This window comes from Benincasa hispida, chromosome 3 (genome assembly GCF_027475165.1).
Source record: "Benincasa hispida cultivar pf3 chromosome 3, pf3_genome.v1.1, whole genome shotgun sequence".
NCBI lineage: Eukaryota > Viridiplantae > Streptophyta > Magnoliopsida > Cucurbitales > Cucurbitaceae > Benincasa > Benincasa hispida.
Genome location: NC_143480.1, coordinates 3,743,751 through 3,755,814, shown reverse-complemented (window position 1 = coordinate 3,755,814; position 12,064 = coordinate 3,743,751).

Genomic DNA, 12,064 nt, shown 5'->3' with positions numbered 1-12,064 from the left:
CAGTTCCTTGAAAATGTTACTATCTCAGATGAATTCTTATAATATATCAATTACCACAACACACAATAACCACAACTTCAAAATAATCCAATAACATCAATTATATTTCTTGCAGGGATTGAAATTTTTTCTTTTTTTCCCCCACAACATGAAGCAATTGAATGCATTAACCTCTAAATTTTGTTTTACGGAAAGTAGAAAATTCAGAGTGGTGGAAACCATGGAAAAACATAAACCTAAGAAAGCTTTCTTAGAGAGGATGAGATCAATAAATCACTTACCCATTGAAGACCAATTCTTTTCATTCCTCTCCAATTTGCGTCGTCTTCTCCCAATCCCATGAACACTACAAACGAACACCACCACGAGGTCTTCCCCATTATTCTTAAGGACATGAATTGTGCAGAGTCGTGGGCTTGCACATAAGTTTCAAGAGGGAAGGAGAAAAAAATTGAGAGAAAAAAAATCTTCTCTATAAACAACATAGAAAGAAGGAGAAAAACCAGAGAGTGAGTGAAAGGGGGAGAACTTTCTCTCTCCACTTTGTTACGTGAGAGAATGAGAGATTAAGGGATGAGGTAGTCGTAACTCCCTCCCCTTTATTAAATTTGAAATAATTAAATTCAAATTTTAAATTTGAATTTAATATATATAACCACTTTAATATATATTTAAACTATATGTTACATCACATATAACATATAACTTATATTTAATATTATATCACATATAACATAAACTATAGTTTATTGTTCTCTCAAATAACCTAAGGTATTAATATAAATCAAATTCATTTTAATTTTAACCTATAGTTTTTATATGAATCACATTCATATAAATAATAATTAAATTATGTTCAAATTATAACACCTCTTAATAAAATACATAAATTTAATATGAATCATATTCATATTAATTTTAACATATAGTTCCTACATGAATCATATTTATATGATTAATATTTAAATCATATTCAAACATTTATTCTCTCATAAAACTATATAAATTTAACATGAATCATATTCACATTAAATTATAATTTATAGTTTTTATATGAATCATATTCATTTAATTAATATTTCAATCATATTCAAATATTTATTTCTCTCATAAAATTATATTTAAATTTAATATGAATCATATATACATTAAATTTTAACATATAGTTTTTATATAAATCATATTTATATAATTAATATTTGAATCATATTCAAATATATATTTCTCTAACAAAAATGTATCAATATACATTATTGTATGAGTATATCAGCATGCAGCGGAAGCAACAAGGATCAATAACCATTCTAATTCATTAATTTTTAGCTATAAATAAAGCATACTCATACAATAATAAGGGGATTTCAAGACATACATTTGTAGAACCGCTTGAAACTCGAATTCAGCTGCAAATCGTCTCCAAATCTTCTTGTGAATCACCTCAAGGCCTTCCCTACTGTTCTCTTGGAGCCTTAGATTGAGTTGTGGGACTCAAAATAAGCTTGAATGAAGAGAATTTAGAGAATAAGCTCACTTATGCAACTTGAAGAACACCTTCTTCAACCCCTCGAGTTTTCAGCAAAACTCAACAAGTATATCAGTTTTTGCATACTAGATTCTCAGTCCAATCTTCCCTATTTATTGCAAGACCATCATGCAAAGACGAAAGTTGCATTAAGACCACCTCATGCTTGAAAGTTTGAATCAAGAATTTGGTGGGAACTGAGTGAGCTAGTTCATGGTGAAATTGGAGTTCTCCTACCTTTTCATTTTGTGTTTTTCAATCTTTTTTCAATTTTGTTTTTATAAAGTATATCTTTTTGCTAGATATACAAAATTGAGATAAAAATCTAAGACAAAACAACTTAAAATTTTTTATTGTTGTGCTGGATCCACAATTAAGCCTATGGATCCTTAGGATTGGTGTAATCGTTTAATATATTATATCCCATAGCGGTGTTTTAGATTTGAGATCGAGCCAAGTATCACAACTTCTTCTACCCATCCTTGTATATTGTTCTTTTTGTTCTGGATTGGAATACAAATTTTTTAGTAGACGATATTTTACAAAAAAAAAAAATCTTCATATTCATAAGGAGAACAACGATTTTTTTATGTGAATTTGACATAACAGGTGAGAAACCGCTATTTATTAATTTTTGATTTCCAAAACCAATTTTTGTTTTCAAAATTGAAAACTTTATTAATTTTACAAAATTAATTCTTTGATTAATTTTCTAATAAAATTAATAATAATTAATTAATTAAACAATTTAATTATTTCTAATTAATTTAATATCAAATATTAAATTAATTTTACACAAATTCCATCATCATGAATCCCTATTCATGAATTTAATATTTAAATCATATCTAAATATTAATTGATTCTCCAATTCCGTTTAATTCCAAAATTAAATGTGTCATTATATCACATATAATTACTAATTTCCTTAGTTTTAATTTGAACGTTTCAAATTAACTAATCACACTACTCTAAGGTTAATCCATTACGAGCTAGTAGGAGGACCTCGTGGACCTACAGATCATAGGCTCCAACGTTCTTAAATTACTTGGCTAAACTCTTTACACCAAATTAACCCATATTTGTTAACTAATGGGTCACACCATTAAAGCCCATCGTTACACTCCCCTCACTATAGATATGTTATATCCACTCGATATAACCATGATTAGTAAGTTAACCCTTCACAGGTTGCTCGTAATAACGGCTAGGTCAAAAGTCTATTTTACCTCCAAGATTACCTCTTGTTCCTTAAGTCCCACTGATCCTCTAATGAACAATTGGTTTGTGATCCCATCCACAAACGAGAGTAGAGCCCCTTGTCCAAGTACCGAAGTCATCACTTAAGGGAATAACCTCTCTACTATTCCTAAAAGCAGGTAGGAACAAATTTCATCTTACACCCTATGTCCTCAGCTATCTACCCATTCTCACCCCTAAAATTGAGGTTTATTGAGTCGACGCTGTTGAGCCAACCCTCACCTATGCAAATCTAAGGATAATCTCGAATAAACAGCAGTTCATAGTTAGCTCAGGATTAAGGTCAAGTTACCTAGGTCATCGCTTTGAAATAGTCAGTCTTAAACCGTAAACAGCGATACAAAGTAAGAGTGACTAATTTCGTGGTACGATCTTGTATAAACCCATTGCACAGGACGCCCCCACTCCTCATGTCATAACATGTACGAATTAGGATTACATCGTCTGTAGCACTTTACAACTCCTTGTAAGAACTACAGAGTGGGTTGTATCCAATAGTGTTATCAGAATAAGGCACCAAACCTTATTCATATACTATAGATCATTTTGACTATTTACTCGAACCTGATCCACTTTTATGTCTCCACATAAAGTTCAAGTACTCATGTAATAGTCATGAATCTTTTAGTTTATTGGATTTATTTATAAAACGAAATAAGCAATTCATATATTCAGTAACAACTTATTGAAATTTTAGAATAAGTTTTATTGTTTACAAACCACGAGCTTTAGGACATAAAACCCAGTAATTATATTATATAATGTATCAATATACACTATTTAATTGTATCTTATACAATTAATTCCCTTTAATTAGTTTGAACAATTAAAATCACACCAAAATTAATTTGATTCCCATCAGTTCTCATTTAGCTAACGAGGGGACGTTGTGCACCTATAAATTGAAGCTCTAATGATACGAGATTAATTGATTAAAATCTTTTAATCAAATTAATCAACATTCTTAACTGTCGGTCACTCCACTAAAGACCGACAGCTGAACTCTTCACACTATAGATATATTTCTGTGTCCATTGGATATAACTAATCAATAGTGTTTGACATTCACAAAGCGCTCATAAGTTCAATTGGGTCAGATTACCATTTTACCCATGCAGTTACATTAACTCCTTAAGTACCACCAATCATTCTAATGAACAACTAGTCATAGTCCAACTATGACCAAACCCCTCTTGGGCCAGAAGAGAGTGAAGCGCCTCATTGTTCAAGCCCCAAAATCAGCCCATCTTCTTACCCTAAATATAGGGAATGAGTGAATTTCTTCTTATGTAACTATGTTCCCAACTCCTCAATCAGACGAATCCCCAAAATGGTAGGTTATTGAGTTAGCGAATCTGGCCACTCTCACCCATACAAATCAAAGGATCGCCTTCATAGAGAAGTTCACAACTCACTCAGGATTAATATCAAGTCCCCTATGGTCATCTTGGTGAAATATAAGTCTCTTCTAGCAACAGCATTATAAAGATAGATTTAACATTTCGTTGTCTAATCTTTATACAAACTATTTTGTTAAGATACTCTCACTCACATGTCACCACAAGACTAATCAGGATCAGATCATTTGTAGTACTTTACAATAATTGTAACAACGGGTCGTATCAGTAATATTACCAGGATAAGGCACCCAACCTTATCCATATGCTACAGACCATTTAGGTTTCCACCTGTATGTCTCCACATACATATTTAAGTTACATTAGATAACCTTGGTGTTGGATTTTATGTCCTAAAACTCGTAGTTTGTAAATTAATAAACATATTCTGTTTTGTTTTTCGATAAAGTTGTTATTGAAATTGTAATCTTGAATCCAATAAACTAAGGTCCTAAGGCTATTTAATGTAGTTTGAACTTTATGTAGTGACATAAATGTGGATCAAGTTCAAATATATAGCCAAAATGGTCTATAGTATATGAATAAGGTTGGGCGCCTTATTCTGGGGACACTATGAATACGGCCCACTTTGTAGTTAGTACAAACAATGTGATCCTGAATCGTTCATATAGAGATATGTGAGTGGGGACATCCTATATAATGAGTTTGCATAAGACTGAACCATGAAATAGTCACTTTTTATGTTCTAAATGTCGTTTTATGTATAAAACTGACTATCTCGTTAATTAATGACCTAGGTAACTTAATCTTAATCCTGAGCTAACTATGAACTCCTATTCACTCGGAATTATCCTTAGATCTGCATAGGTGAGGGCAGCTCAATATCGCTAGCCCAATAAGCCTCTCATTTCAGGGGTAAGATCGGGTGGATAGCTGAGAACATAGAGTGCAAGACGAAATTCACTCTTACTCGTTATAGAGATAGTAGATAGGTTGTTTCCTTTAATACTGAATCCAGGTCTTGAACAAGGGGCCCCACCCTCTCCTTGGCCCTAGAGGGATTCGGTATATAGGTTAGATCTTAAACCAATTGTTCATTAGAGGATTAGTGGAACTTTAGGAACAAGATGTAGTCTTGGGGTAAAACGATTTTTATGACCCAGCCGAGATTACGAACAATCTGTGAAGGATTAGCTTACTAATCATTGTTATATCAAATGGACACAAATATATCTATAGTGAGAGGAGTGCAACTACGGGACTATAGAGGAATGACCCATTAATTAACTAATGTTGATTAGCTCCGTCTAAAGAGTTTTGCTAGCTAATCTCGAATCGTTGGAGCCCATGATCTATAGGTCTATTAGGTTCCCCTACTAGCTCATATGGAATAAACTTAGAACAGTATGATAGAATAATTCGAATTGTTCGAATTAGGTGAAGAAAGAGAAACCGACAAGTATATGTGATATAGTGGTCGGGTTTTTCAATTTAGAGATACAGCTTTAATATTTAAATGTGATTTAAATATCAAAAATATGAATACGTTCATATTCGGAAGTTCGGAAATAATGAAAATGGTCAAAGATGTAAAAAATCAAAGAGTTGACTTTTGACTTTGAAAAGTCAAACTTTGATTGAACTTATATTCAAATGTGATTTGAATTTTGAGAAAATGAATGCGGATTCATGCTCGGGAGGTCAAAATAAGTCAATACGGAAAAAATCATAAAAAGTCAAAATGTTGACTTTTTGGTCAAAGTTTGACTTTGACCAAATGACTATTTTGCCCTTTGACAAAAGTTAGTGGGAAAATCCAAACTTTTGTTGGATAATTCTACTAACAAAATAGTGGGCTAGGTGTTGGCTTATAGTGAAGACATTAAGCCCACTAAGATAGTGGATTATAGGTGAGTTTTTATAGATTTAAGTTCATGCAATTATTGCATGGTTTTTTCTATAAATTGGGTTTTTGAATTTGGATTTAAAACTCTTGAAATTTTGTTAAATTTAGTTTTTCAAAATTGGGCTAAAAACAAAGTTAAAACCCAAACCTAATCCAAAATTCCATTTCTTTTTTCCATCTCTTTCTCTCTCTCGGTTTTCTTCATCCACCAGGTCCCACAACTCGGTTCTGAGTCCAGAGGATAGTAGGTCAACTCTAGTGGTGGTCTGAAAGATTTCGGGTCGAGATTTAGCGAGAAAAAGTGGTGTTCGGAAGCTACAAAGGTTGTTTGCTATCCACTTTATTTACTGTTTTTTTCCTCCATTTGCATGCTTATTTCCTTTAAATTAGAAGCAATTAAAGTGTAATTAGATCCTAATTCCACTGCGTATGTCTCGTGTTCCATCACTTGGGTCTTAGGTTAATAGATTATTGCACAAGTAATATGAAATTAATCAACTATTGATTCAACTAACATAAAACCATGAGGCTTTAGGGCATATACCCCAACAACGCTCTCATATATCACCCTTCAATTTATGTAGAAGATTTACTAAAACTTAGCATTATGTATAAAACTATAACAATTAGACAAACAAACTTGAAATGATTAAATTATTCAAACAAAGGTATAGAGGAGGGTCATAATATCAAATACCTTTTATACACTTCGCTGAATATACAGCCCCATATACCTTAACCACCCTAAATGACCACATATTAAGAAAAAAGTACCATGAATAATAAAATTACCATATATATTATCAAAAAAGAACCAAATGAGAAAGAAATGGAACAAATGGTTTATAGAGGAAAAAATATCCAAATGTGGCAAAGGTGAGTGGCGGTGGGAGCGGAGCAATGACGATTTGAAGAAAAGTAAAAGGGAAAAATGAGGGTTATGGCAGCTTACAAAACGCGTGTATTAGTAATGGGGATGAGGAAGCATGGAACTATAGAAACGAACGAGCTGACGATGGTTGTGTAGTGGCGTGTGGTGGTCATAGTCCTACCATAGGTGAGATGTTTCCACAAATCTCTGGTGAAATCTCAAAGAAGATCACTAACCTTTGGTGAAGTCCCAAAGAAAATCACAACCTCTGGTGAATCTTGAAGGAGTCATAAACCTTTGGTGAATCTCGAAGGAGATAGAAACCTCTAGTAAAATTTTAAAGGAAATCACTAACCTCTAGTGAATCCCAAAGGAAACTTAAACCTCTGGTGAATCCCAAAGAAGATACTAACCTTTGGTGAATCTTGAAGGAGACACTAACGTCTGGTGGGTACACGACTACGGGTAGGGGCAACTATCATTAACATAATATCATGCAATAAATCGGTCCCACAATCATGAAAATATAACATCATACTCATACATCCTCATAACATATCAAGTAAAATTAATTCATGCTCATTCATCCTCTTAAAATATCTCATCAAATTCTAGATCATGCTCATACACATAACATGCTTCAAACACATTTATCACATGATCGTATATTCTCTCTAATCAGGCATCGCGATTCATAAAGTCTTAGAACCATGGAAGTTATCCTTAATTTTATCGTCCGACACAAAGGCGGGTCTTGTAGTAAGATTACTTATCTCAAAATTAAATCCAAGTAAACTCAAGCAAGCATAACTTCTCCTTGCCAAGCAAGGCCTTGAAACAATACGTAAAATAATAAATCAAAATTTAAATTGAACCTTTAAGGCCTAATTCCCAATCTAAATTCGTTCAAAATAACTCTAAACATTTACTCACGTGATTCGCTCCAAATTCACTTTAAAACTTCAAACAACACCTTCAACCTATGCCCAAAATCACAACAAAGGGTTGTAAACCAATTTACATAATCCTTTAATAGCCTAAAGAGCCTTGAAACTTTAAAATACTTGCAGTAACAGTACTAAAATCACCAAAATTGACCTTTAATATCAATGGACAACAATCCTTGACATCTCGAAACTACGTCCCAATATTTAAAACATAGTGAATATCAAAAAATTGGAACTGAAAGTTAATGGGTACTGAAAATGCTTCAAAGATACTACTAAATCACTTGACGTTACCTCAAAACCAAAGATTCGAAGAACAGGTGGCGCGATGACAGTGATTGGCATCAGATGACAGCTTTCAGACGACTGACGATTGTAGGTGGTGATAGATGATGGAAGACGTGGGCAGCGAATCAACAAACCAACCACGAGATCCAACGAGATCGTTGCGAAATGCTGCTGGCAAGATCTAACGATGGCATGGTTGGTCTAAGAAGAATGGACGTTATGGCGCGCCTAGGTTAAATGGAGAAAATTTTCCTAAAATACATTTTTTTTTCAAAATAGGAAAGCCAGAACCGCGACACTCTATCATAGCGTCGCGGTGCTATATGCATGAAAGGCCTCTACATGATAGAGCATTGTGGCATGCCTTAGGTGCTCTCAGATTTTTACGCCGAGGACGGCGCCTAACAATGCTACGGCGCTACCCTGTCCTCTTGAAACTTCATGTTTTGGCCTTTTTTCTTGATATTTGGCCCGGTTTTCATTCTTTTGACTTTCGATTCTTGTTTTTTTGATATTTCTATGAAAAACACTTGCAAACACATTAAATCCAATAAAAAAAATAACTCTAGATAAAGAGCAATTAAAGCATGTTTCAAGTGCTTTTCAATGTTTAGAGGTCGTTCAAGTGTTCTCGAGGTGCCATCAAAGGAGTTTTACCAATTTCCATCCAACGGAGGGTTCTTCGACAATAAAGTTTTCTTTAATATTTCATTCTTTTAATCTCTTTACATTAAGAATTTGTACGCAAATATGTTTTATAAAGCGATGAGTGGTTAAACTCTTTAGTTTTAGGGTATTGAGAAATTGTTTATAAAGTTATGCTAATGTTATAAACTTTTCATGGATTGTTGTAAATAATATGTTTTTCATGGTTATTACGCTTAGTTTTGTTGATTTGCTCTCAATGAATGTTAGATTAGATATTCAATTTGATGGATATATAGAATTTATTGAACTTAATCTAAGGTGTATTTTACTTTATTTTCCTTTTTTTAAAAAAAAAAAAAAAAGATTGGTCGGTTGTACTTTAGTATATACCCCGAGATAATTCTAATCTTCTTTTGTTTGCCCCCGAGATTGATAGAACTTTCAGAAGGAATGTAAGAGCTCAAACAAATCAAACTGGTGAGATGACAGAAGAAGCACCACCAAAGGTAAATAGGGAGCATTTTCAACCAATCCTCATGAAGAATCAACCCGGAGTTGTGAATGTGCCAATAAATGTCAACAATTTTGGATTCAAATTAGAGTTTATACAAATGGCTCGTGATATAACTTTTAGACAATGTCTCACTAATGACTCTTACAAGCACCTTTGATCTTCCAAATGGAAAAGAGGGAGAAGATAAGAATTCGATCGAAGAAAAAAATGTGGTCAAGAAGAACAAAAAAAATGAAGAAGAAAAATAAAAAGAGGGATGAAGAGAAAAAGAAATTTGGTAATTTTGTAAAATTGGATGATATAAGCAAGTTAAAAAACTTAAGTTAACTTGGAGGGTTGTAGTTAGCTCTCGAAAAGAGCTACTTTTATGCATCTAATCTTACTTTCTTGTTATGTTTAATGTTTATAATCATAGATTCTCGAGCAATTCATGTATTCTGGAGTGTTGCGGCTATTCAGGCTTAATTTGGAGCTATTCGAATCAGATCAAGCACCCAATGTTGGGATTGGTGTTCTAATTCTCCCAGAGTCTTGTAGTTTATACACTGTACACATTATTATGAATAAAATAAGAGTTATTTTATTTGGCATTTACTCATATCCAATAAACAAAGCTCCATGGTTATTGTATGAAAACTTAAGCATGTATATAAGATATACAAGTGGATCATGCCTTAAGTGATAACCTAAAAAGGCCTGTAGTATAAGACTTAAGGAGGGATACCTGATCCTGTGACACTACGGATACGGTCCACTAGTCGTTGATACTTGATGGTTGATCCTGACCATTAATGTGGAGACATGCGAGTAGAGGTGTCCTATACAAAGAGTTTGTATAAGATCAGACCACGAGATGAATAGCCTCTTTATATAACATCATTGATACTTGAGACTTACATCTCACCTAAACAACCATAGGTGGCATGACCTTAATCTTAAGTGTTTTGGGAACTCTTGCCTTTGAGGGTGATCCTTTGATTACTATGGGTGAGAGTGGCCATTGCCAATTCAACATGCCTACCTTTTTGGTGATTTATCTGATTTGGGAGTTGGAAACTCAGTTACACAAGATGGAGTTCACTCCTTCCCCGAAGCAGGGGTAAGTAGATAGATTGCTCCTTTAAGGGTTGATTCTGGGTCTTGAACATAGTGGCCACAGCTTCTCTTTGGAAGAGAGGACTCAGTCATTATAGGACTATGACTTATGTCCATTAGAGTGATCAATGGTACTTAAGGAATTAGATGTAACTACAGGGACATAACAGTAATTGGTCTAACTGTACTTACGAGCGATCTGTGAAGGGTTATCGCATTGTTGATTGGTTGATATGAACAAAAAATATATCTGTAGTAAGGAGAGTGCAGCTGTCGATCTTTAGTGGAGTGTCCGACAATTAACGGATGGTGGATCTCGTGACTAAAGAGTTGAATCAGTCATACACGTATCATTGAAGCTTCAAGCTACAAGTTCATAAGGTCCCCTAGGTAGCTCAATGGATTCAAGTTGAGAATCAGTTCTTAGGGTTGATTTAAAATGTTCAAATTGATAAGAGGAAATTCGATTATATATGATATGATCGGTTTGATGTAAGAGATACATCAAATGGAGGATTAATGTAAATGAGATTTACATTAAGTACCATAAAATAGAAAAAGAACTATAGTTTATATGTTTCATGAGATGAAATACTAAAACTATAGGTTATAAATATAATATGGTAACTTTGTTATCATATATATTTATAATAATATTAATTATTGGATAATTATATCTTTTTCTCTAATAACCAATTGAGTTGAAGGTTATTGGTGGTTTTATGGTAACTGTGAAATAAAAGAAAAAATGTTTTCCTAAATTTAGCAGAGTTGCTATTCTCGAAAAGGAACTCACGGATTGTTGTCAAGTGAATTGGTTTCACTAAACGATGGCTGAAAAAGAGACTAAACGATTGTGGAGTGTTACTATATGATAGTTCACTCAGCTGGTCGTAGCTAAACGATCGTAGGACATTATCTATACAATAAGTTGCCTTCTTCTAAACGACTGAGCATTTGTCTATACGATAGACACTTCTCATCTCCCACTTGCTCAATTGTTTACATGATTGTTATTCCTCCGGTCTCTTCCTCTAACTAATTCCACACAGAGCCCACACTTCTGGATTCTCACACCGAGAATACCAAGGTGGCCATTGTGGTGGTGTCCTCACTCAACTCGACTGAGTTCGAGGTTTTGAAGGTCGTTCATTGTGTGTTCGCGGTGTTCGTGTGGTGGTTGTTGTTAATCGTGCTGTGTTACGATCATTGTGTACAAGCGTTCGTGTGTTGCTGTCTTGGAGATTGATCGAACGTTCGTGATCGAGGGAGTTTGAAGCATGAGTGTTCAAAGGCATGTATTTGTTATCCCTTGATTGTCTATAACATGCTAGAATTTCGTATTGTGCATGACCAGTTAGTTTCCATTTCTTGTACTATAATTGTGTATGTTCAATATCGAATGGAATTTGAAACGATCGTTTCGCTGCTCATGAAAATCCCCATGTTTGATTTCCTTCACTCGAGACTTCGAGGAAAGTCAAAAGGATGAAAATACTCCGGAAGTCTTAGTGCCACGAAGCTGGTTGGTGCCTTGTGGGGTGCAAATTCCAGTAGGCAACATAAAGGGTAAGCACCATATGTTTCAAAGTTTGACGGAACCACGAGGGCGCACGCGTGTGAGAACGCCATGACGCTGCCCCTTAGCATCGCGA